The sequence below is a fragment of the Mastigoproctus giganteus genome, chromosome 9 (genome assembly GCF_048544385.1).
Source record: "Mastigoproctus giganteus isolate SK-2022 chromosome 9, ASM4854438v1, whole genome shotgun sequence".
In the NCBI taxonomy this organism is placed as follows: Eukaryota; Metazoa; Arthropoda; class Arachnida; order Uropygi; family Thelyphonidae; genus Mastigoproctus; species Mastigoproctus giganteus.
The window spans coordinates 209383436-209410987 of NC_143583.1; the positions used below are offsets into that span (position 1 = coordinate 209383436).

Consider the following 27552-nt stretch of genomic DNA (forward strand, 5'->3'; position numbering starts at 1 on the left):
AACAGTAAAGAAACAAAAGGAGAGAAGTTGGAGTGCATAAAAAAATTAAAAGGTCCAGATATGATCTTAGAATTAATTAAAGAAACAGGATGTTCAGAAAATAAGGAACCTTCATTATTAAGTGAAACCTCCTTTGGAGACTTAAAAGGTAATTTACCTAATTTTGTTCGCAAAATTTTCGTTTCCAGAAGTTCTCCAAAATATAAAAGTGGACTTTACATGACAAAAGGGAGACATTTTCATCTTCAATTTAAATCATCTTGTGAGAGTATAGATGCAAAGAAACCACAGAAGAAATCATTACGTAAGCGTCCAAGGCAAAAAGTTCCCTTACAAATACGTTTTGGAAAGCATAATTTAGAAAATGTGAAAATAGACCTTCCTTCACATTCTGCAAGAGCTGTTAATGATCTTAAAACGACTGAATTACTGAATGAGGGTGGTTGTTTACCTAGCTATAATTTACTACAGAAAAAAATAGAGAATAAAAATAGCGATAACTGCGATAATCCTGCTTCTAATAATAATAATTCTCTTCACATTCATTCTAATGTAGGAAGCACTGAGAATGATGTACTTGAAAAAGTTTCAAAACCTAAATGTTTAGACTTAAAGAATAAGCTGCATTCTAGTTTGGACTTAAATTCTAGTGGGTTTGAATTACGTAGTTCAGATGGATTAGATGATGTTGAACAGGCATCGATATCTGTAAGTGAACAAAGAATGATTAATAATTATAGGAAAAGTAGGAAAAAATTAAATAAAGGAGCCTCACCTATTTTTCTTCGTCGAAGTCCAAGACTTAAACATTCTTGCGAAACCACTTCAGTTGTGTATGTTAATGGCAATATTACAAAAGCTATAGATAATGTTGAAATCTCTGAAAATATAATATCTGTTCAAATGCCAGAAGAGAATGTACAAAAGATCTCTACTGCTTCTTCTGACTTAACAAAAAATAAAGAATTTCCACCTTGTGATGCAAGTCAGCAACCCCTATCAAATCTCAGTGATATGCCATCTGTTAGACAAAGAAGATATTTGACCAAATTTAAGAATCTTAAGGAGATAACTGGTGATATTGATATTTTTGTTGATGAAGCTCTGTCTCCTGTTAGAAAATCCGAGGATAATGCTTTATCTTATAATTCAGCCTCACTGAAAGAATTACCGTGCAAAAGTATGCCAGTAGAGAATGAATATTCATTTTTTGAAACCAGTTCAACACTAGTCAGTGATTTAACATTAAAGCTGACCTCAACTCCAGTAGAACCAGTGATAAAACGTTTATCAGGCTTTAGTCTACACTGTTTTAAGAGAAAATCTAATGTTGAAAATAATTCCTTATCACAGAAACCCCAAAGCAGTAGTGATTTGTGTACAGAAAATAATGTTCGGTGTTGTCCTTCAGGTGGTCAAGATGAAAGTGAAGGTTCAGTTCCAGGTAGGTTGAAGATAATTATATACAATATTTGAAGTTGTTCTTTTTGATTAAAAGTTAACTTTTTATATGTCGTTTTAAAAAAGTTTATTAATTAATTAAATTTTTTTACACCCAAAACCATTCTGGTAACTGAGGAGTAACTCACAATGTTCACTGTGTTTTTTTTTTTTTTTTTTGCCACAGTAAATTTCTCTATTAAAAATTCAGTAACCATCTTAGAAAACAGGTCTTGTGCGTCAGGTTGCATATCATCCAAGTTTCTTGCGACCAACTAACTGGTTAAAATAAATTTATTAAAATAAAAATGATATATACATAAGATAAAAGTGTTAAAATACATAGAAGCTTTCGAAGCAAAGTGTCTCTTCATCAACTAGTCGGTGGATGGTGTACTTCAGTATATATTGATGGTTACAATAGCACAAGTCGACTGGGCATGATCATGTATCATGAGTCTGGTGTCGGTAGAACAAAATTACGTACACGTGATGACTGCTAGCGCTCATCGCACTCGTGTGATTCATAGTACTATTATTGGTGTCTATGTGCAGTGCTTCAAGCCATGAGCACTGGCCGTAATCGCATGAATAGTCGACGATTTCAGTATCCCGTCGGGAATCAAGATTGTGCTGCTCAACCCAGTAATGCTCGATGACTGTGGAGCATTCAAAATTAGTGGTTCACAGAGCCTCCTCATGCTCAGAAACCCAGTCTTTCAATCTTCTACCAGATTCACCTACATAACACCCCCCACAGTCCACTCATGGCTTGAAGCACTGCACATAGCCACCAATAATAGTACTATGAATCGCACAAGGGGAGTGCACTTACACCCTATTATATGATGTACTGTATTGCAGTGCAATGAGTGCTGGCGGTCATCACGTGACGTGATCATGCCCAGCTGACTTGTGCTATTGTAATCATCAGTATATACCGCAGTACACCATTCGCTGACTAGCTGATGAAGAGGCACTTCGCTTTGAAAGCTTCTATGTATTTTAGCGCTTTATATTATATTTTACACTTTTATCTTATTGTATTTTAATGCTTTCATCCTATTGTATCTCTGTTTTATCAGGTATGTATATATCATTTTTATTTTAATAAATTTATTTTAACCAATTAGTCGGTCATTGCAAGAAATTTGGATGATCAGTAACAATCTATTGAATAAGGTGAAAATGACCCTCAAAGTTGGCATTAACCTATATATAATTTCACATTACTGCTGATTAGCTAAACCAGTTGGAAATCAGATTTAATGATAAATATAAAAATGTACACAAGTCAAAGGAAGTCGAAGTATGCATCACCTAAAATGAGTGTTGGCTAGCCTTCTAATTACCAATAAATCGGCCGATTAGTCATTACAGTGCTTTCTTACCTTAATAGCCAGCAACCCACTGAAAAAGATGCCTATTGCTTATACAGTACACTACATACAGTCAAATATTAACTAAATAATACTATTATAAGGAATATTACAATGATTCATGTCTGAGAGAGTTTTCAATTAGAATGATGTTACATATCTGTAACTAGTTCCAGAAGATGGAGGTGATAATGGCGGACAAGACATGGCTTCATCATTTCGACCCAGAAAATATGCAGCAATGCTCTGTTTGGAAGTGTATGTCATTGCCAACACCGATAAAATGAAAGTTATGGCTTCTGCAGGAAAAGGTTATGGTCATCTCTCGTTTTGACATTTTAAGGAATGATTTACCAGAACATTGTGCCATGTCATACGACTGTTACTGTACCTTATTATGGAACTGTGCTGCACACTTGTGCATGATTCCATTTGTCGCAAACGAGATGTCATGTTGCTCGTACTGTCATCGAGTACTTAGCCAGCTATAATGTCAGAAGTGTTTCTCGCCATACTGCTGACCCTAAGTTAAAGAAGGATCTGTGAGGACAATGTTTCCAGTTGTCAGAAGAAGTTGTAAAGACATTGGTGGTAATGCCCAAATGTATTCCCCCAAGGTTTTGAAGAATGGCAGAAAATTTTCATCAAATGGTGACTACTTTGAAAAAGGACCATCAAAATATGGATGATTAATAAATGCATGTTGTGAAAAAACGTTATGATCATTCTTTATTAAAAAGCCCTCGTAAAGTGTATGCCACTATCAAAATAAAAAGCAGTATACTTCTGCACTGGAGCAGTGTAATATCAAGGAAACTGATAGTGAAGTGTGTCCCTGATATGAGATCAATGCACCTGGTTTTCTTACAGCTGCGTACATAAAGTAGCTATGCCAGTATGTATAGAGCTCATGTGCAGTGACTTTATATAGCTTTTGCCCTGAACTTAAATTATATCTACTTTTGCAGTTAACTGGAAGCAGCAAAAATCGATCAATGATTATGGTTCCATTTTGTTTTATTATTATTATTAATTACACATGAATTATTAATGATTCTACTAAAGCTTTCAAAAAAAAAAAAAAACTAACTAACAAACAACAAAATAGCAAATGAATACTGTGAGACCGATGTAGCTGCAAGGTGTGAAGTCTTAAATATAGATTTTTTGTCTTGAAGTGCAAATAGCATAACTGTATGCAGTATAGGTTTTTTGTTTTAGTTTAACAGTACTAAATTCTGTGCAGTTTATAAATGAAAAAAATTTAAAGAACCTTCAGTTGAAGAAATTAAGTCTTGACATTTCACTTTAATGAAAGGATTGTGGCTGAATTTTAGCAGCAAGATAATAGATATTTATTGGAAGGTTAGTAAAAGATATGTGTAAATTGCGATGCAAATGGTCATCACTCGTTCACGAGTGCAATTTCAATTTTATAACTTTCATTCCCAGACATATTAAGTGCTTCCAAAAACATTCAACATTTTTTCTGCAAATCTTTTGATATTAAGAAATTTGTAAAATTGTTGTGCCAGTGGATGAAACCACAATGTGAACTGTGTGTGTGTTGCTTGCATTTATAGATTGCCGAACCGTGACCTATTCAGTAACATATACTGAAATTTAGTAAATTAATGAAGAGCCAATTTTAAATATTATATAGTAATACATATGTTATCTTAAAAATGATTCTTATTCATTTTAAAATACTTCAAACATATCAAATATACTACATGTTTGTCACTCAGGGAGTTTCTTTATCAATTTTTATTTTCCTTTAAAAAAAACTAGTAGCAGTATCCCCAGTGACCTTTTTACTTGTTTTCCACCATGAATAAGTTCTACAAATTTCAGCTTCTGGAGAATAGACACCTGCAAGGTGATCTATTTGAGGTGTATAAGGCCTTGAATGGTTTGAGCAAGCTCAGTGCTAATGGGATTCTTCCTCTTCCTCAGATTACTCACCTGAGGGGACATATTCAAATTGAGGAAAGACAATTGTAGAATTGATGTGCAGAAATTCGCCTTTAGCCAGCGGGTGGTTGATAGTTGGAACAAACTTCCATCTATTGTTGGTGGAGGTCAACAACTTAAATAAGTTCAAGGAAGGACTAGACAAACATTTGGAGTGAATCGATGGTTTTTTTTTTTTTTTTTTGGCTGAGACTATATAAGCTTGCTTCCTTGCATCATAGCCTCTACTAATGCTAATATCAGTCATTTATGGAAAAAAAAAAAAAAAAAAAAAAAAAAAATATATATATATATATATATATATATTTTTTTTTTTCATACTTCCATAGCAAGAGTTAGATTCTAAAGGAAATTGAGCTGCTTATTTCAAAAATACCAAGAGCATGTCTCTGTCATGCTTCATTAAAAGATATACTGAAATTTAGTAAATTAATGAAGAGCCAATTTCAAATATCATATAGTAATATATATCTTATCATAAAAATGATTCTTATTCATTTTAAAATACTTCAATCAAACATATAATATACTACATGTTTGCCACTCAGAGAGTTTTCCTTATAGTTAATTTTTATTTTCCATTTAAGAAACTAGTAGCAGTATCCCCAATGACCTTTTTACTGGTTTTTTGCCATGAATATGTCCTGATGAAAGCATTCCCTTTGCTTATCATTTACATGTCCCAAATTTTGAGATAATAAAGTGAAATGAGAATGAAGAAAATGAATTTTCAAAGAGATTCAGCAGCCCATATCTTTATAACATTGCAGTAAAGTCAACTCCAGAGATTCATTATTGTCTTCTTTTCTTCTTCCAAGAAATCCTTGCAAAACTGCTTTGTTACATCATTTGTGAAGAGTTTCTTCATTTGAGTGAAAATTCCTTTTTTTTTTTTCAGTTTTGCATCTGTTAAATTTGAGAACAGTTCCCTTAGATTAATAAAATCTGCTTCCTTCTATATCCAGAATTAACAAAATTCTTCATTAATCTAGGCTTTATGTGGGAAGGTGGAAGAACTTATTTTCATATAAAGCTTCAATTAATATATACATATTTTGTATTACTTCTCCCTGGTAAAAATTCCTACTCCTTTTCCCACTGCTGCACAACTATCCCACTAACATAGAAAACAAGAGTATTTTGTGAAACTTCCCTATAGGCCACTGAGTAATTCACTTACCATAAGATCTCTACAGATATTCCAAGAAAAATCATGGTATCTTATTGCACTCAAGATCATGAAGATATTTTCATGTTTCTTTCAAGCCAAAAGAATGAAGATATAGATGGGAAATGCATTTCCATTGTATGCAGCAAAACTGCTTTAAAAGTAAATTTTGAGGCATCAGTAAATATATGCCATTCATCAGGATTGTGTTCATTGTCCATTTCATTCAGAAGACAACTAATATCTTTTCAGAAACACATATCATCTACCATAACAAAATATTTGGGAAACAATCAAAATATTTTTGATATATTGTAATTTTAGTTCTTGCTTCAAGTAACTTCCACCATGGTAAACTGGAACCAAGGAGTTCTGTTGCTCTTTATAGTTTGAATTGCAAACTATGTTATTCAGTTCTTGTTGGTCAGTTAAGTGTGGCACGCGAATCTATTGAGGTGAACATTTCAGCAACTCAGGAATCCTCACTGTATTCATCGTACTTCTTTTATCCAATGATTTTGAGGCATTTGGTATATAGTGTATAGTGTGTTCGTGCCTAACAGCACCAGGGGGTTTCCCCCATCTCCGTGTTGCTTTCATTGTGGGTGTAACAGTTCACTGTAAAGGCCAGACATTTAAAAGCGTATGGATATTGTATGGGTGTAGTGTTGTGTATCGTTGTTCTTCTGGCCATTTAGCCACTAGACCCCTGCTGGGGCCCACAGTTGTCCACACTATGCCTCGTGGAGGCAGACCAGGTACACTAGTATTGAAATATTTACTCTGGCAGGTCCTGCCACCTAATTTTCTGAGATTTCAGTAGCTAGGACCTAAAAAAAAATATATATATATACAGTCGAACTTCCCTATAACGAATTCGATAAATCCAGCGAAAAAATTCGTTATAGAGAAATTTCGTTATACAGAGAATATCTTTTTTATTAGAAATTGTTATTTAATTAGAAAATAAAAATGAATCTACATTTATTTTTAATGTATTTTATTTCAAAAACACTTATTTAAATTACGTGTACACAATATGCGCCTGTAAGTATCACAAATTTTAAAAAATCTGTAATTTTCGTTTGCACAGTACAATTAAAAAATGTCTGATTCTCAAAAAAACCTCACATTTGTTCAGAGCATTAAAAACATTATCAGGAACATTTTCACAAAACTGTAGACCCATACGAACCGTTTTAAAAGCGTTAATCATTTCTTCATGAGTTGACTTTTCTCTATGGGTTGTTCTGATGTGTCTTCAGCGTCATCGTTAATTTCTTCGTGATCATGGTTGCGTCTAACACTGTTCAGCAGTATTTCATCTTCATTTAGATGTTCTGTTGTAGTCAGATCTTGATCTACATAAACATAACTATCCAGTGTTATTTCATTTTCGATGTTTCCGGATGATTATAATAATGTCCAAAAGTTTTTCAGTTGTGAAAGGGGCAGTTCATCTTGTTCATCCAGTTGATGGTCGACTTCTGTATTCAATGCAAATCCCGCTTTCGAAAAACAATTTTGAATAGTGTATTCAGTGATATCGTTTGTCCAAACTTTTGCCAGTTCAGAGATGCAATCTCTAAGGTTAATTGTAACCTCCAAATTTCTATTTTCTGATAATGCATTGACAATCTTCATTATTATTCTCTTTCGATAATGAAATTTAAAATTTTTAATAATGCCTTGGTCCATTGGCTGGAGTTTTGATGTCACATTTGGTGGTAAAAACAAAAACTTCACACTTTTAAGTTTGGCAGAAATACTGGCAGGATGTGCTGGACAGTTGTCAGTTACCAACATGATTTTCCTTTTTTTCTTTTGTTATATGCTTGTCTAGTTTTAATATCCAGTCTTCAAAGATATCACTGGACATCCATGCTTTTTTATTAAAGGCGTAGTCAACTTCCAAAGATTTTGTGCCTCTAAAACATCTTGGGTTTTTTGATTTTCCGATGACTAAAAGTCTTAATTTTTCACTTCCTGTCATATTTGCTCCAACTGGCACAGTGATTCTTTCTTTGCTTTGTTTTCCGCCAAAACATTTATCATCCTTAAAAGCAAGTGTTCTATTCAGTAAACATTTAAAGAATAAACCCATTTCGTCAGCATTAAAAACATCCTTAGGTTCATATTCTTCCAAAATCTCCTTTAAGGTATTGTTCCTCTAACTGTTGCAATCTTCTTCACTTACATTAACACTTTCTCCACAATTCTGTGGCGCTTCTTAAATTTATCTAGCCACCCAGTGCTCGCATTAAATTCTGTATGTCCCAGGGACTGTGCAAATTTCAGAGCTTGTTGCTTAATTATTGGACCCGATATTGATATATTCTTTTCAGGTATCATTTGCACCCATTTTAGAATAGCTTTATCAACATCTTCTTATATACACAACTTAATTCGCTTCTTGTTATTGTTATTTGGTTTTTTAGGAGCATTAGCAGCTAAGGCCATATTGCTCTGGGGATATGCGGTGGTCATTCTCTGACCTTTCCGCATCCTCCTTATTTGGTGGTGACGGGCTCGAACCCAGGTCTAATGAAGAAGCGTGTGCTATGCACTGCTGCTCCTTCCCACCTGGCTATGGAGGCGCCCTTGAATCGCTTCTTGTCTGCACCTCCTTCAATTGCATTTAAAATTGTATATAAGCTGCTTGCAGGTATGCCATATTTGCCCGCAATATCTTTTTTCTTAAAACCCTGGTCAATATCATGAAGAATCTTTACTTTATCATTAATACTTAAACACTTTCTCTTAGACATTGTTTCTGCAAATGTAACAATTACTGGACTGCAGCTCTTGCTCATACATACACGGCAAACTTCGCTGCGCTGGCCATGTAGTGAATTGTTAGTACTGCCTATTCAGTGATGTTCGCTTGCCAATTCAACAGTATCACGTGACTTTTTCTACCAATCACTTTGAAGAAATGTATGACTTTCATTCATATACTGGGTGATTCACTACCAGCGCGACAAGCTTGCAGGAGGTGTAGGGGACACAAAGACGAATCGGAATCACATAGCATTGCAGGGTCCGAAATGCCTTCGTCATGCGGTAGAGGACGTTGAACGGAAGGTCGCGTGAACAGCGATCCTGCTGGAAGGCAGCATTTGCGGACCGTTTCTGTTGAAGAAACCAAGTAGCAAAAGTCCTCCGGAGTGGATAATCCGCAGGCTCCAATGATTGGACGTGTTGCAGATGGTATGAACTCATTTGGTTTGTTGACAGTATCCTTCATACAGTGGATTGGGAAATACCCAATTGTTGGCCTATCGCTCTAGTACTCGTACTCGGATTGCCTTCTGCAAGACGTAGGACATTCTCCTCATTGTCTGGCGTCCTCGTCGTTCGCTCTTGATTGATGGTACCTTTCGTGAAACAACCAGTCTCGCGTAACCTTCTGTGCACACGTGCGAAAATCGTATGATGAGGAGCATGCCTGTGCGGGAAACGTTCCTGGTACAAGCGCAGAGCGGTGCGCCGTTACAGTCCGCATCTCCATACGCGAGGTGCATGTCGCCCAGTTTAATGTTTGAATACTCGTCCATCCTACTGCCTCGGGAACCGGTTCGCAACTGCTGACTTTCAGCGGGATCGCTGTTCACACGACCTCCCGTTCAACGTCCTCTACCGCATGACAAAGGCATTTCGGACCCTGCAATGCTATGTGAATCCGATTCGTCTTTGTGCCCCATACACCTCCTGCAAGTTTGTCACACTGGTAGTGAATCACCCTGTATACACGAAATAAAATTTACGGTTAATGTATGCTGTATGTTACTTTTCAGAAAAAATAATAATAATAAAAGAGCATATAGCCTATGTGATTGATGACAAATTGTTGTAAAAGAACGAAATTAAAAAAAAAAAAAAAAAATTCATTAAAGCCATCTACTGTGAGTCCAATTAGATGAGAACGGACATATCATATAATGATTGACAGGAAGGTCACATGGTACGATTGAGATGAGAAGCGAATGTCACTCAGTAGGCGTTACTAAAAACCGACTATGGTAGCATTCTATGTATTGCTACCGCAGCGAATTTTGTTTTCCCCTGAGCCAACATAAATTTACAAATCTATCCTATTTATTGTAAAGTTTATGACCACTTTTAAGAAAACCCATTTGGTTTTATAACTGTAACAAAAATGAAACAAAGACCCTCCTACGGGCATCAATGGCCACAAGTATTCACTCAAAGGATGATTAATTCCAGATGCTAATGCATAATTTCGGGAAGGAGGTCGTATATTTGAGCGGCTGTTTAGCAGTAAATGCTTGAAAATCTTCAAAAATGCTTTTACTAATTTTTTTTAAAAATTCATTATAGAGAGAGACTAACACTTCGCTATATGGTTAATTTTACATGTAATTTCGTTTCAAGGTGCAATGTTTTGCGCAAAAAATTTGTAATATAGAGAAATTCGTTAAATAGAAGTTCCACTGTGTATATATATATATATATATATATATATATTATCCTTTTGTATTATAATTCTTTTGTATTATCATTCTATTGTTTCTTAATCTGTCTTTTGTGCATCGTTAATGCCATTGTTATTGCCATGTTGGCCAATTGAACATTATATGTGCAAGTGTATATACGTTTACAATAGTTCGATTTTCTTAAGTACTGGTGTTTTTTTCATATAGGTATTGGCGTTAATACAATACTGGTCTTTAAGTTAGCCTTGTCTCGGTTATCTTAAATTCACATGGCCTATACATTTAGGATTTAGAAACTTATTGCGTATTGCTGAAGAAATTTTCATGATAATTACTGATGAAAATTTTTTATGTATCTGTAGCAATAGGTAATCATCAATACTATTTTATAACTATATAATAATATTTATACAATTTATACATTTTTGCTTTACATCACGTGGCCGTCAATTCCTTACTTCATCGGGGGCTTTGAGTGGATTAACAGCCCATTCGATGTAATGCTTTTATACTTACCCGTTTCTGTTTGTATCTATCACAGCTTTGCTATTTTATTTTATTCTGGATACTAAGGACTTATGTTTATATTAATTTACTTAATTATTGTTAGCTAAACTAGTATTAATTATGAATTAGTTAATTTTTTACAATCTCTTCAGCAACTGTGATAGAATTCACAAAGCCCAACGGGTAAGCATTTTATATTGTTATACTACAACTACTTACTTAAATGTGGTCCAGTGGAGGTCGTGGAGTCGAAAAGGGAATTTCCCGCTTTTAATTTGTTTTTATGTATGGTTATTTTTATGGCGCAGTCGCATTAGCATATCACTGTGTGCTGATGTCTCATTGGCCGAAGTCCCCGATTTTCAAGCCAATGCCTATTATGGTGGTTTGTTGTTGGTTCGATGAAATTCTGTTAAATTTCTGTAGTTTTGTGTTAACTTGTGGATTAAATTCCTTTATTTACATGTGTATTTACATTAATTTTTACATTTGTTTTATGCCTTACCTTGGACTGTGCCGGTACCACTTTTCCAAGGCGTAACAGCACGTGTATGTCCAGAGGCAAAGCTATATACATATATACAGCCTCTTACTATGGGGGTTTTTTTGTTGGGGGTGGGTGGGGGGTTTCAATTTTGGCAAAGGTTGTAGTGCAGTCAGGCGACGAGCCTCGCCTGAGTGCAATAAACCTTATAATCTTGGGGATACTCTTTTGAGTAATTACTATTTTATTTTTAGATGGTTTTTGATGAAAGTATGCGGGTCTACATTGGGGTGGTGTTTTCTAATATTAGCGTATATTGCAGTTTTTATATGATATCTACTGTATTGTTTGGGAATTTTATTTATATCCAGTGTTCTGATGAGTTTTTGTATTGCTATCTTTCCGCTATTTATATTGCTGCATATTTTTAATAGTCTGTTTGTGTGGTTTCTTATGGTATTCCCGTGTATATGTTTAGCTATGTTACTATCCCAGTGTGTAAGTTTTATTGATTCGAAATGAAAATGGTCTCTTTTGTCATAGTGTTGTGTACATATTTTGTCTGTGTTGATGGCAATTTCGCTGTCTAGGTAGACAGCTTTTTGGTTATTATCTGGATTTGTGCATTCAATTTTTAGGTCTGTTGGGTAAGTGTTCTTTGCTACGCTTATAAAGTTGTCATGGTTGATCACGAGTACGTCATCTATGTATCTGTAGAATTTTATTTTGTTGGTAATGTTACTTTCATAATAGTGCAGGTAGAGGTTAGCCATGGCACATGAACTGCTGGAGCCCATAGCTATCCCCCTGCTTTGTATATATGTTCTGCCCCCCATTAGAATGTAATTGCCTTTAACACTGATTTTTGTGAGGTCATTCCAGTATTGTTTTTTGCATTGCAGTATGTTTTGATGTTTTTGGTAGTATATCTGTAGTACTTCTATTAGGTTGTCGTGTGCTATACTTGTGAAGAGGTTTTTGAAGTCGTATGTGTTTATACTTTTTATATGATTGTTTTGTTTTTTTAGGTCGTCCAAATATTCTTTGTTGTTGGTGATAATTCTGGTGTTTTCGATTTCTTTGGTGATGCTTTTTAATTTGTCTTCCATAATCTTACTAGTATACTTGATGTAGCTATTTTTGCCTGAAGTGATGAATCTTTTTCCCGTAGGTATCTTGTGATATTTTGGAATCCAGTAAATGTAGGGGTATTGCATCCTGTCTATTTTAATTTTTAGTTTTTTATGCATTGCCAAAATTTTTTTGCTGATGCTGTTTGGATTGGCATCTATGTACTTGTATGTTTCATTGTCATGCAATTCTTCTTTAATGGCTTCTATGTAGAATTTCTTGCAAATGATACTGAAATTATTGTTTGCTTTGTCGGTTCTAGTGGTAACGAATTTGTTTTGTATTTCTTTAATTTTATTGTTGATGGTTTTTAAATTTAAGTGTTTGTTATTTTTATTATGTTTTTGTAGTGTTATGTTTTCCCTGAAGCATTCTAATATGTTTTCCGTATTGGCGTTTATCCAACATTGGAATGATTCTATGGGTTCATTGTTTTTGTGTGCTGCTTTGAATGCAAATTGTAACAGATCTGTGTATATTGATTTTTTTATATAATCCAACGTAATTGGGATGTTGGGTCTGAATTTTGTACCCTTTTTCATTGTTTCTCTTAGTGTTTTGCCTTCGATGATATTGAGGTCTCCTGTTACTATATGATTGTAATGTGTATTGATGAAATTTTTATATCTACTTTCCTGGCAGTGACATGGTTGTTCTTCTTCATTCATTTTATTAATGGTGTTTTTGTAATTGCAGATGGTTAGTCCTATGGGTTTGGTGTATCTGTATCTAATTTTAATTTGTGTGTTTTTGATAGGTAGGTAACTTTTGTTATTATTAATGATATTACCAATATTAACTGTGTCGTATAAACGGTTTTGGTATTTTATTATGCAGTACTCTTTTTTAGTGTGTACGTTGAAATTTATGCCTATTCTGAATTTAAATATGTCTTCAAGTATATTGTTGAGGTGTATGTTCTGAGTTTTTTGCCTTTGGTATATTTTGCTAAGTGCTCTAAGTTTGCTTATTTTAATAGAGAATAGTGTGTTGTGTATATTTTTGGTGTTTATGGGGTCTGTATCCCATTCTGTTAAGAGTTTTTCAAAATCATTGATATTTATTGGTATTTTGCTGTTGCTTTTATTGTATTCCTGTAATTTTCCGTTTTTAATCCCATTATATTGCCGTTTGTTTGTGGTGATCTTGTAGACCACCCCCAGGGATCATTAGGCGCCTCCGTAGCCAGGTGGGAAGGAGCAGCAGTGCATAGCACACGCTTCTTGATTAGACCGGGGTTCGAGCCCGTCACAACCAAATATGGAGGATGCAGAAAGGTCAGAGAATGACCACCGCCTATCCCGGAGCAATATGGCCTTAGTTGCTAATGCTCCTAAAAACCAAACGACAACAACCAGGGATCATTATTGCCAGTAGTTGTGACCAATTGCTGCCAAGTCTCCTGTTTGCAGTGCCGTAGTTTGCAGTTTGCATTTCTCACTTCTCTGCACCGCTGCCGTAAGGCCTCCACTTCTGCAGCTGGCCAAGATCTTCTGGCCCTTTGAAAAGCCTTGTGTCAGATCTGAGTTTCCTTTCTAAGGTGCTGCAGGTCCCGGTTCTACCATGGCACTGCACCCGGGGCTGGGTGTTTCCTAGGTATTGGAGCTTCACAGGCCTGGGTGATGAGGGCTGTTGTCTTCTGCTGAAGGGGTTCCGGGTTTCTAGTGGTCTGGAGTTCGGCATTATGATCCTGTAAGGCAACTGAGATTTCAGTCTGGAAGGTGTCCCAATTTGCTTTCTGAATAGTGTACCTGTGCTGTATTTGTCTTGGTACTGGATTCCTAGTTAGTGAGCAGGTAAGCTGGAAGGGTATGGCACAGTGGTCAGAGGTGGTCCAGGCATCTTGGACTTGACCACCCAGTAATATTGCTGGCTATGTTTCTGGAGGCCATGGTGACATCTACAGTTGGCTCCCACAACGTATTGCAGAAGGTCGGCAGGTTGTGTGGGAAGTTTAATACCGTTACTGGTGCGTTTGCCAAGAACTCCTCTAGTTTTTGACCGTTCCTTGTGCCCGGTCGATCAGGTGTGTGACTGTGCCTCACTGTGGTCCTGCAGTTGGCATCTGCGCCAATGATTATTCGCGAGTTTGGAAAGGTGTTGATTACCGTGTGAAGGTAATTTATAGTGATGGCGATATTCACCTGGGCGGCAACACAAGACCACAACATAAAGGGCTCCCATGGCAGTAACAATGTGGGCACATGTGGCCCAAGCAGTGCAGAAGTGTGTAATTCTAGTAGCTGTGATGTCTGGATTCCGGAAGACAATGGCTGCCCAGGGAGTCTCATCCTCCGCCCGGATGATCTTGTATTTCAGGGGATACCTTCAGACCATTTACATGTGGGCATATGATTCTTGCAAAATTAAGACGGCAATGTTCTCCTCTTCAGCTTTAAGTCATAACTGATCGGCCACTGCCCTGGCCCTTTGTGCTTTTATTTGTATGAACTTAACCTCAGTGGTGTTGTACTGCTTAAGGCATGTCCCCATAATCGAGTCTTGCCTGGTATAAACTCTTAGCCTTAAGGTACACTGGGCATTTTCTGTCTCTTATGGAATGCGCAGAGTCCATTTTTAGGCCTTTACAATTTGTACAAACTGGTTGCGTGCTTTTATTTGGGCAGTTGTTATAATAATGGCCTTTTTCAGAACAGTGACCACACGTTGGTGCCGTTTGTGTGCAAGTATGTAGTGTGGCCATATCTGCAACAACAGAAGCATATGAGCACACCCACGTGCTCGCGGAAGTGGTGGCTGCTCCACTTTACAAAGATTCTTGTCTGTCCTTTCAGGGCCTGCCAGGCGACAGGGGTAAGTTCCACAATCCAGTTGGTGGATCTAGCGTCTTTAGATTTGTTGGAGTACTTTGGGGTGAGCAGGTTTTGGGCGTCAGAGTTAGGTAGGGAGTTGGAGAAATTTCTCTGGTAGATCTCATCTGCTAACTGGTTTGGTGTCATTTTCTAAGTCATATATATATTGTTATGGACGGTCCTTTTTGCGTGGGCAAAGTCGCGGTAAGGCTTAGTTCTGGGATTTTTGGATTATTGATGATCTTTTCTGCTTCTTCCTTTGTCTCCGTCTCCATTAGTATGCCAGTGTTTCTAGTCTTCCTAACTGCTTTTATCCTCATTGTCTTGAGGTCAGCGCTTAGATTGGTGATTACTTGTGTCTTGAGCTCTTCACTGGATTGCATTTTGTCCGGTGTCGCAGGGCATAGAACGACCAGATGTGGTTGCCTTAGGAGTGTTTTCCGTTTGGCAGGTTGTGCACTAGAATCTGCAGTCGGTGTCTGGTAAGGTGTGGTCCTCAGTGCTTGTGCATAGGAAGGGGCATGCTGTGGCATTTGATTTGCCCTTCCCTCCAAGTAGGCCTCCAACTTGGCAGTTGCTTTGTCATATTCCGATTGTGTAGAGAGGAGGATAGTCTCCAATTTGCTCCATAAGGAGACGATTTCGGCGTGATGATTTGTCGTAACTCTGTTCGTTTGCTCTTTGAACAAGGTCCCTAATGCCGTCCTAAGGGTCAGCACCTGTTGCAGGACGGGGCCCTCTCGCAGTGCGGGATCCAAAGCATGTTCCTCCTCCACGCAGTCGCACTGCTGGCTCCTTTGTTCAGTTTGTTCCTTGGATTCAGATTGAGATCTAGTTTCTCTCTCAGGTTTTGGGATTTCTACCTTGTTGTTGTTGTTTTTTGGAACTGGAGCGGGCTTTTGGCTTTCCGTATCGCCTATTATGTCTACAGTCTGAACAATTCCAGAGGCGTTTTCCATGCTTACTTCTGAGCAGTTTGAGTCTTGTGAAGGCATTTTCATAAAGTTCCAGATTATCGGGACTTGTTTGATTTATCCTTGTAGAGCAGTGAGAATTATGATATTTGGTGGTCGCCGCAAGAAGCTGCGATTATTTGGGCTGATTTCCACTGGTCGCGTGGGGGGGAGGAATAGAGCCCAGATTATAAAGGGCCCTAGAGCAGCGGGGTTTTTCTTCTCTTTGCAATTTTCAGGGGCGCCGATCACAGAAATCACAATTATTTCAATGTAGGCACAATAGTATGGAAGCGGAGTCCGCCCAAATAATGTCTAAGAGAAGAGGGGTGGGGGGAATCTTGAAGGCACATTTTAGTTCACTATACAGTTCACAGAATGTCTCCGGGTTAATAGAGCACAGTCCTACCGTATAGTAGCATGGGAGGGGCACCAATCCCCAGTCAATAAGTGAAGTTTGGATGTGGTGGCTGAAAGGCCACACTAATTCTAGAACAGGGTGCTTTTCACGGCAGACCCAGTCACAAGACAAATCAAAATTTGCTGTGGCCAGAATTCAGTCATTTTCAGTGATTTCGGTTTGGTCATAAGCTGTTGGTGCAAATAGGGCAAGACCATTCCTTAATAGAGGGGGTCTTTCTCTGTTTTGTGCAAGTTTCCGATCTACCAGAGCTGAGAACCAAAGTTCCGAAAATCGGTCAAAAGTCAGTCGAGATCGCTGGCCTGACGCGAGTTGTGACTACGTGGTGCTAACATAGCACCACGTAACAGTACCAAGTGAAGAGGATGAAAAAATGCCCACTCTTATTGCTAAGTACATTATTGGTGTATCTATAATTATAAATATGGACGTTTAATATTGGTTAAGGCTGCGTACACAAATTCACAGCCAAATTTAACTGAGTTTTAAGCACGTGGCAGTGATGGCAGGACAAAGGGAGACCCTCTTTGTTGTGCAAGGTGTTCCTGTGAATGTACCTAGGAAAATTTTAAATTACTGTATACAGTTTGGCAAATCAATGACAGAGATAACAAGCAAGTATTAATTTCCATATCAGCATATTGAATTGGGAAGTAGCTCGGGATGCTAAAGTCCAAAATTGTATGCTGTAGGCATATAGGCAAAGTTTAAATACACTCATATTTTCATTAATTCTGTAAAGGAAATTTTTACAAAGTCACCTGGTGATCCAGTTTCTTTAGTTCTTTAAGATTAAGTCACTGGCAAATGGCAAATCCATGGTTAAAAAAAAAAAGTAAAGTGCAGCCATTATCAACCCACTGCAGGATGGAAGCCTCCTCAACAATTCATGCTGAGGGAAGTGGACCATAATCTGCCACGCTGGTCCAGTGCGGGTTGGCAGATCGACCGTATTCAGCAGTCAGGGGCTTGAACCCCAGTCTACTCAAAGAGCATGTGCTACTGCACTCCCGCTCCTGCCCACTCGGCTACAGAGGCCTCTGTGGTTATCTGGCACAAAATTTACTATTTATCAGGAGCACTCATAAACGTGACCTCACGGTTGAAACCATATGCTGACCAGAGGCATTTGGTATCAGCAGGTCTTTATTATGCGGAACGGAACAGATGATTCTGTGTGGTAGTATATTTGATGCTTTGTTTGCTTTTTATGGACATCGCTGATTTTTTGTCATGTAGAAATAGGAGTTATCGATGTGGTTGTGTAGTTCTTGCCACACCTTAGGAACAGAATAAAATCAGAAAATGTGGTGCCATTCTGTTATACTGGATGGTACCATCCAGTATAACAGAAATTGGTGCTATGTAATGAATGGAACAAGAAAACAGTAATGTGGTGATTGGCTATATGTGCAAGTGGAGTAGTAGGAAGAGCCATAGTGGCCATGTGATCAGTTTTTTATATGGATATGTAAGCTGGCTGCTATAATCTCCAGAAGATTTAACAGTACCAGATTGCCCTTTGGCAAATCACTTGAGAGACAGTATACATTTCTAAGACATGAATATTAAGTGATTTTAAAAATAACATATGGTCAGAAAAATTTTCATACTTGATGTTATTATAAATTTTAAGGTTTCAGTATGTTTTTATAACAAAATGAATCCCTACACATTATTGCTGGATCATGTAGCATAATGGAAATATGCAAACAAAATAATGTGGTAATAAAATTAGTGAGGGTACTAAAGGTAAACATTATTAGATGAAGCATGCTTTTTCAAGTGTGCTGTACATCTATATAGAAAAAGATATTTTAATATAGAATTTTTTTATAGGATTTGTTACACACTTCTGAAAATGTTTAATAAGTTCTATTGTCTTAATATTCCAATATATTTTCTGTAGTTCATAACACCAAAAAAAAGTGTAGTAAATTTAGTAGTCTGTTTTTTTCAGAAATGAATTCTTTAAATATTATTACGAATGTATACTAAACTGTTATTAGTGAACAGGTTAGTGCCATTGCACCATGTTTTGTTTATAGTGAACTGTCGAAGTAGATAATTCTCATAGTTTTAATTGTATCTCATATTGTGAATACCTTCACAATGAGTTGCCATAGTATTGCACTACCTTGAATAAGTAAGACTTCACGAATGGAGAGCCGACGGGCTAGCCGGGTGGGTAAAGTGCCTGCCTAGCAACCCAAAGGTCGTGGGTTCGATTCCCGCCTTGGGCTTGGATCAAAGTACTGCAAAAACTTTGGGAGGTGCATTATGGCCACAGAAGCCTATGCACCAACAACTACCAAAAAAAAAAAAAAAAAAAAACCAATGGAGAAGACTAATATTACTTAGCTGACCGAGGAGAGGCCAACAAGCCTTGAAATGGTGCCATCTGGGTGGTGGTATCTGCTGAGAATAAGTACCATTAGTCCTCTCCATTGGTGAAGTGTTACTTATTCGAGGTAGTGCAATACTATGGCAATGCATTGTGAAGGTATTCACAATACAATTTAAATGATGTCAGTTATCTGTTTTGGCAGTTCACTACGAACGAAATACGGTGCAATGGACTAACGTGGGCACCAACCAGGGAGGGAACCTTATGCGTAGTCTCATGCTTTATGCAAAAATAGTCACTTTAGTTTATACTGAACTGTTATGTAATCTGTCTTCATGTATACAACTGATAACTGATTTAAAAATTATCTAACGCAGCTTAATTTACTCAGACAATTATTTTTTGTTATTCATTAAATTATATAGGTTTTAAAATGTAGTCTTTTTTTTTTTTTTAGCATATTCTCAAGACTTTCCACATCAGGAATCTCATTGTGATTTACCAACAGATATAACAAAAAAGTATGTGATACAGATATTTTATGTTTTTATTTATTATAGTTATTTTTTATATTTTAATTATCGACATGTTTAAAGGGTTAAAATTGAAAATTTTACCCTTTTCTGAGTAGGTTTCTGGACAGTATGCATGCAACTGGAGTAATTTTTTCAAAGAATTTATTAGTTAAAATTGAAAAATTATGTATACAAATGCTTTTGAATATTAATTTTTTCCTATTTTGACTTTATAACTGAGCATCAGAGCTGGATTATTTTCAAAAATATAATAAAAAAACAAAAATATCATAAAACTTGGTAAAATTTTAAAGAATTGAAAAAATATATGTATATAAATTTAGTTATTTATTTTTTTATTTTCAATAAATATCTTATATATTTATATGTTTATTATATGATTCGGTGTCATCAATTTGTGTAAGGCCATGTTATCCTATAAATTATGGACAGGACATTATGTGCCTTCCTAGCTGCCTTTTTTTTTTTTTTTATGAAAACCCCAAACACGAAAGGTATCAAAACCTATAGTACTTAGTACCGTGCATGGGTTGAAGAAGTATGGTGGTGGTGGGGGGAGGGGGATGCCAGAAACTTTGCTCTAGAGACTAAACATGGGTTTCACCACTTCAAGCCTCCAATAAGCAAAGTGGTGGTATTTCACCACTTTGCCAGAAACTTTGCTCTAGAGACTAAACATGGGTTTCACCACTTCAAGCCTCCAATAAGCAAAGTGGTGGTATTTCACCGGTTGATGAAAGTCATCTACCACCTACATTTCATAAAAAATTTTGTCATGTTGAATTGTAACACCTATATCTTTCTCATCTTGAATAAATTTTAGCTCCTCTCTCTTTAACTTATATGTAATTCCAGGATTTCTGCTTATCAAATGCATAATCTTACATTTAGAAGCATTAAACTTTAATTACAATTTTTCAGATCATGTATACATCTGAATTAAGTCATTTTGAAGTATCGTGGCTTAGCTCAAATTATTAACCATTCTTCCCACACTCAGATTATCAGAAACTTTGACAGCTTCCATTTGATAACCTCAATACCATTTATAAAAATGAAGTAGGCGATTCCACTTATTACCCTGGCCCACTCTGAAGACTGACCATTTAGGATAACACGATCCCAAAGATTAGAGGAAAATCTTAATCAGTTATGCAGAGTTAGTAAGGATTTTCAACTAAAGATGAATGTGGCTAAAGCAAAAGTAATGATGAATGTGCCACAGAAGGGGATATAATGATTGGAGCAGTAATTGAAAAGGTGAAATCATATACTTATCTGGGACAAGTTATTAGCTGTAATAATGATAAATGACTGGAAGTCAAGAGAAGAATAAATTTTGGATGGTGGATAGCATTCAGGAAATATAGTCACATACTGAGGAGCAATATCTCAGTTTGTCTAAAACTTAAAATAATGAGCCAATGTATAAGTCATGGTGGGGAAACTTGGGCACTCACCAAAAGATGGAACAAATTATATTGGAAATCAGACTATTAGATAAGAAGAGAAACACGTGGATTAGTTAGCAAACTCAAGTAAAGGACATCCTTATCAAAACTAAAGAACTAAAATGGTCTTGGGCAGGACACATAGCTCGAAGACATGATGACAGGTTATTTTTGTTTTTTTTTGGGAGCATTAGCAGCTAAGGCCATATTGCTCCGTGAATATGTTGTGGTCATTCCCTGACCTTTCCGCATCCTCCTGCTGCTCCTTCCCACCTGGCTACGGAAGCGCCTACATGATGACAGATGGACTAAGAAAATAACAGAATGGTACCCAAGAGGAACTAGAAGAAAACCTGGATGACAATGGCAGAGATGGATAGATGAAATTCATGAGTTTGTGGGTAGTAAATGGATGGCCATTGCACAAAACAGAAGGAACTGGAAAGTTGCTGGAGAGGCCTTTATTCTGCAGTGGATTGAAAATGACATCTGCTGTCTTTTGGCCACTGTGGAATCCAGCATAGGATCTCACCAGCAATGCTGGTTTGTTCTTGTTTATATTAGCAGCCTTCCATCAAAAACTTTACTAAAGTCTAGGTATACTGTCATTATTTTTACCTGCATCCAACTATTTAATAAGTACATCATAGCAATTTCACCAGATCAGGCAGGCAAGACTTCCCCTTAACAAAAAATCATGCTGGGATCCATTCAATATACCATTCTTCTCAAGATGGTTCTGAATTGCATTCTTAACAGACTTTATGATCTTCCCTCGACAGAAGGTCAAACTCACTGGATAATAGTTATCCAACTTGTGTTTAATATCTTTGTTTATGGATGAGACACTAGCACTTCTCCAGTCTGAAGAGATCATCCTGGAATCTAAGAAAGCTGTCATCAACATTTCTAATGTTTGATACACTCTGGTTCTTGAGGTTGTCACAGACATTCTCTCGGATATGCCAGAAAAGCTGTACTTGCTACCTGGGAGTATAAAATGCTGATGGCACTGATATTCGGGTGACATTCAAGTCAAGTGGACCCAATTTCGGTGAAGTCCGGACGGTCTGTGACAGCCAAATCCTCTGCTTGCACCTTCACGATGGTGGGACTGTTAGTAATCCTGGGTATAACCTCCATGCACAATCACACTGTGGGTGACCACCCAGGTGTGAACCAACGTAAGTAGGGGTTGAGGTGTGACGCCCCTCTGTGTTACCACCACTTTGCTTATTGGAGGCTTGAAGTGGTGGAACCCATGTTTAGTCTCCAGAGCTAAGTTCCGGTCAACCCTTCCCCACCTCTTCCATCATGCAGTATGACTGATGACTTTTGAGGTTATGATGAACATCATGTTGAGATCCAGTCTTCCTTACATTTCAAGGGTACAGCTCTAAAATGGTGTTTGCAGGCTGAACCTTTAGGAGGCTTCCGGAGCAGCTAGTGTATAATCTTGCTACCTCTACTCTGCCAGATAGTGACTGGAGAGAGTCCGAGTAGTGTGTATGCAGGGGCATTGTCGAGGCCACATTATATCAAGGATCTGGTATATTCTTACCATGTGTACACCATATCCAAAAATTTAATTACTTCATACAGCATGTCCCCCCACTTTAAATTCAGTCCGGTGTAGGGGGGTCTCTACGAAAACTCTAGCAAAAAAATGCCAAGATTTGTCGCACTTATATCTCGTAAGCTATAAATGATTTAAATTTTGTTGGATAGTTGGGGGGGGGATAGCACTTGCACGTGAACACTGAAAATGGCGATGCCACGCAGCGTTTGGGCAGTGTAACTTTGGATTGCGAAGAGATAGGATGTTGAAATTGGTGTCGATTTGTAGAGAATAACAGGGTCTACAATATTATTTAGCCATAATAAATGATAAAATAAAATTTGTAAAGTTATAACCGATAAGTGTTCTGAGCTGAAGAAAATTTTCATAATGTCGAAAAAATTGCAAAGGAAATATGAACAGAAATGTAAGAAACGTATATCATTGGAAAGAAAAATTCAGAAGTTCAACTTGAAGTACATTTCTACATCGCCCACCACTCTGGGCAACACTTGTATAGTTTTAACCTTTGTAAGAAACATCAATGTAAATACTATGCCATATGTATCCTACTTCTCCTATCATCGACCTTTGATAAATAAAATTATACTTCACTTATAACCACTAAGACTTTATTCATTTACATCTTGCCCTTTCTCTAATAACACAAAGACGGATTCACACCTTAAACGATTGTGATTGTGTCCCCGTACACAACCCACTCCCCCTTTTTTTTTTTTACTATTGAATGCACCACGAATTGTCAAACTAATAGAGTAAGCTTATCTGCGAAAAGATCTAAACCTCCCAAACACTTCCTAGTTCATTTCACAAATATACATGGTCTCAATTCTAATCTCAATGATGTCCATTTCCACTTAGTCTGCCAAACTCAATGTACTTTTTCTGACAGAATCTCAGTTGCCCAAATTATTCGCTGTATGATTCCTTTCGCCTCAAAGGTGGTACTTGTGCATATGTCTGTTCCGATATTCCCTGTCAGAAACTTGGTAATTTGGAATCTCCTCTGGCTTAAAATTTCTCTACCTCATTATGTCAAATTCATCTGTTGTCTCTATTGTTCTCTGAACTCCACTAATCACTTAGAGCTCTTTGACTTCCTCCAGTCCAACTTTCCTGGTTGATTTTAATGTTCACAACTCCAGCTGCTGAGGCTTTTGCAATTACTAATAACCTTGCACAGATTGTTCATTTATCTACAAGGATACTGGACCATCCTAACCATACAGCCAACACGCTTGATCTCACAAACAACCCTTCTAAGTACATGGTTGAAGTGAGTAGTACTTTAGGCACCTCAGATCACAACTTGGTGATTGTCTCTTCTCCAATAGAGCCTTTATCTCATGGCTATTCCCAACCTCGTATTGTTTGGCATTACAAAAATGCAAGATTTCTTTTCCTTGATCGGATTACTGTTTCAAAACTTCTGATGTCAGCATTTGCTCAGATTGTGTCAGTGAAATTATTCTTGTAGAAATGGAATTCTTTATTCTACACTCCACTTTAAAATCTCGTCCTCTATCTAAACCTTGGTTTTCCAAAAAATGTGCTAACGCTGTTCAAGAGAAGAATGTTTCATATCGTCATTGGCTTGTTTCCAATTCTTCAGTTTCATTTTCTGCCTACACCAAAGCTCGCAACAATTGTAAAGCAGTTATTAATCAATCCAAACTAGATTTTGAGCAGGCTAAGAGTAGAAAACTTTCTTCTTGCTCTAATGGTAGCCGAGCATTCTGGTCTCTTACCAAAGATATTGGCTGCAACTTTTGCCCACCTCTGTGAAAACGAGATGGTTCTGTTGTCTCTTAAGCCAAGGATAAAGCTGACCTGCTAGCATCCCATTTTTCTTCCAACTCATGTATTAATGATCTTGGTAAAGCATTTCCCACCATTCCCAACACGCTCCATTCAGTGCCTCCTGTGGTCTTCCGTCAAAAGGATTTAGACGAATCTTGATGCAGAGAAAGCTTCAGGTCCTGATGGTAATTCTCCACTTGTTCTCAAAACCTGTGCTCCTGAACTTACTCCTGTTCTTTGCCGCCTTTTTTCACTTTCTTATTCTAAAGGTGTTTTTCCTTCTGCTTGGAAATTTGCTCATATCCAGCCAGTTCCTAAAAAGGGTGACAAATCCCTCCCATCCAATTACTTCTACTGTTTCTAAAGTATTAGAGGAATCAATTAACCACCAACTCTTAAACTACCTAGAAACCTTTCATCTGATCAACGATTGCCAGTATGGATTCCGTCAGTGTCGATCCACTGGTGATATTCTGGCATATGTTACTCATTTATGGACAAATTCAATGGAAAATTTGGTGAAATACAAGCAGTTGCTCTTCACATCTCAAAGGCTTTTGATCGTGTTTGGCATAAAGGTCTTCTAAAGAAGCTTCCATCTTATGGTTTTCCAGTTTTCTCACTGAGGGTGATGGTAGATGTCTCTCTGTCTTCTAACTTCTCCACTAATGCTGGGATCCCCCAAGGTTCGGTTCTTTTCCTCTTGTATGTCAATGACCTTCTTCCATTGATTGGAAATCCTATCCATAGTTTTACCGATGATAGCACATTGCATTTCACTTTCAATTTTGAGAAACCTTGCCCTACGCAATCAGCTTCAACTTCTTGAATATCCACTACTGATCTCCAGGTAATTCTCCAGTAGGGCAAAGACAACTTAGTTGACTTCAATTCTTCTGCTCCTACGCTTATCTTTGATGACACTCCAATTTCTAGGCAAAATGATATATCTCTTTTGGGGATTACCCTGACTTCTAATCTCCCTTGGCACAAGTACATTACAAATATTGTTTCCTCTGCATCTAAAAAACTTGATTTTTTCTTTCATTCTCGGCGTTACTTTTCTTCCAAACAGCTGTTCACTCTGTACAAATCGCAAATCCGTCCTACCATGGAATATTGTTCCCAGATCTGGGGTGGTGCCCCCAAAACCTTTCTCAGGCTTCTAGATTCCATTCAGAAGAGGGCAGTTAGTTTAATTAATGACTCCTCTTTAACAGAGTCTCTCCACTCACTGTCTCATAGACGTTACTGTTTCTGCTGCATGCCTTTTCTACAGATACTTCCATGGGCTTCTATAATTCCCGCTCTCTCTTTCAAAACAGTCCAAACACCTGCCCCCACCAGCCAACTTTTCATCTTCCTCATTTATTCATTCAACTGCCATTTTCTGGAATAACCTTCTTCCTTATGTATTTCCTGAAAATTACAGTCTACAGAAGTTCAAGTCTAATATTAACAAATATCTCCTTTCATCTTTTCTGTTGTTTTTTGGAGCATTAGCAACTAAGCTATATTGCTCCGGGTATATGCGGTGGTGATTCCCTGACCTTTCCGCAACCACCGTATTTGGTTGTCACGGGCTCGAACCCCGGTCTAATGAAGAAGCGTGTGCTACGCACTGCTGCTCCTGCCCACGGAAACCTTGGTACTAAGTACTATAGGTTCTAATACCTCTCGTGTTTGGGGTTTTCATAAAAAAAAAAAAAAAACTCAAATGCAGTCTTTTTAATTATAACTGAATGTATACCAGCCTCCTGTGGAGCGTGGTATGTATTCAGTTGATTAAATTTCTTTAAAATTAATTGAGATATATCTATTCAACTTATCAGCGATTTCTGTTGGGTTCCAACCGGGGCTATTAGATGCTTTAGTCCCTAACAAGTACCCAGTTTTATTTGTTTTCAGGCTTCTTTTTCTATAATACGGTAGGCTTTAATTTGGGAACAGAGGAAAGAATTGTCATTTGAGTAATGACAGTCAACTAGATTGGCCTTTGAATATGTGCCACAGGCTGTTCAAATGATGAATTTGTAACTCGCATGTGAATCACCTGCAGCTGTTTCAGTCTGAATAATGATGATATCCCAGACAGAGTATTCAGTGTGGATCTTGTAACAACCATTAAAAATTAACCTAATAAAATTTTACTGTAATTAAGTAGTTACCAAACCTTTGCAGGATAGTGAAAATAATGTAACTTTGCAGAATTAATTTCAGTAAGGTAAGAATTAAAAAATTAGAAAATATTATACAAAATTAAATTTCTAAAATTACAAGGTACTTGAACAAATTAATGGAAAACAAAAAATTGTCTACCGATCTCTTAATTTGTGTATAGACACTTATGGAATTAAATATTAAAATATTTCTGAAGTATGCCTGTTTGTTAGAATTAGATAAAAAGCTAATTAGTAAAAATTATTTTTCTGTCAGTCTGATTTTTTAAATTTAATCCTATATGTGTTGATTTCTAAAACATATGCTTTCTTTATAGTGATGACACAGAAAAATCTGAATTCACCCATACTAAAGAATTAAATAAGGTTATAGAAGAACAAAGAAATTTGAACATCAAACGATGCTCTGTGTGTAATCTCATCAGTGAAACTCTTGAAGCAAGACTACATTCTAAGTTTCATAAGCAGCTGTTTTCATCCATAAAGTATCTAGTAGGTTATGTAGAATTTTTTACTATATATTAATCTAATATCTAATTAGTTTCGCATAAGTTACTCAACCAATAGTTCCCTCTTCTCCTTGTCTATTTATAGTATAAGTAGATAAACTATAACAGCATGTGCACTAACTTATTACAGCCAAAATAACTAGAAATGTTATGCTGGTTCCCAGACTTTAGAGCAGTATCTTATCTACTTATGGTTTTTAAATAACTTCAAATGGACAATAGAGAAAATTCAGTGTGCAGCTAATCTTACAGTGCATACCTTTTACTAATAGTGGCAGTTATTTCAATTAGTATTAGTAATATAATGAAAAGCAATAAAAAAAAAAACTATGTTATCTGTTAATTATGTACTTAGTGCTTGATAGCAGTAGTCTGTGATCTGCATGCATATACTGTTATTATTGATATTCACAGTTCTGCTGT

At 36.9% G+C, this 27552-nt stretch overlaps 1 long non-coding RNA gene across 1 annotated transcript; it reads left to right on the forward strand.

Moving 5' to 3' along the window:
• The first annotated feature begins 1329 nt into the window (after positions 1-1329).
• Positions 1330-27010, forward strand: LOC150081089 (uncharacterized). The gene is made up of 3 exons (XR_016547386.1): positions 1330-1444; positions 19532-19595; positions 26938-27010. It is a non-coding gene; the product is annotated as an uncharacterized LOC150081089 (long non-coding RNA).
• Positions 27011-27552: the final 542 nt, after the last annotated feature.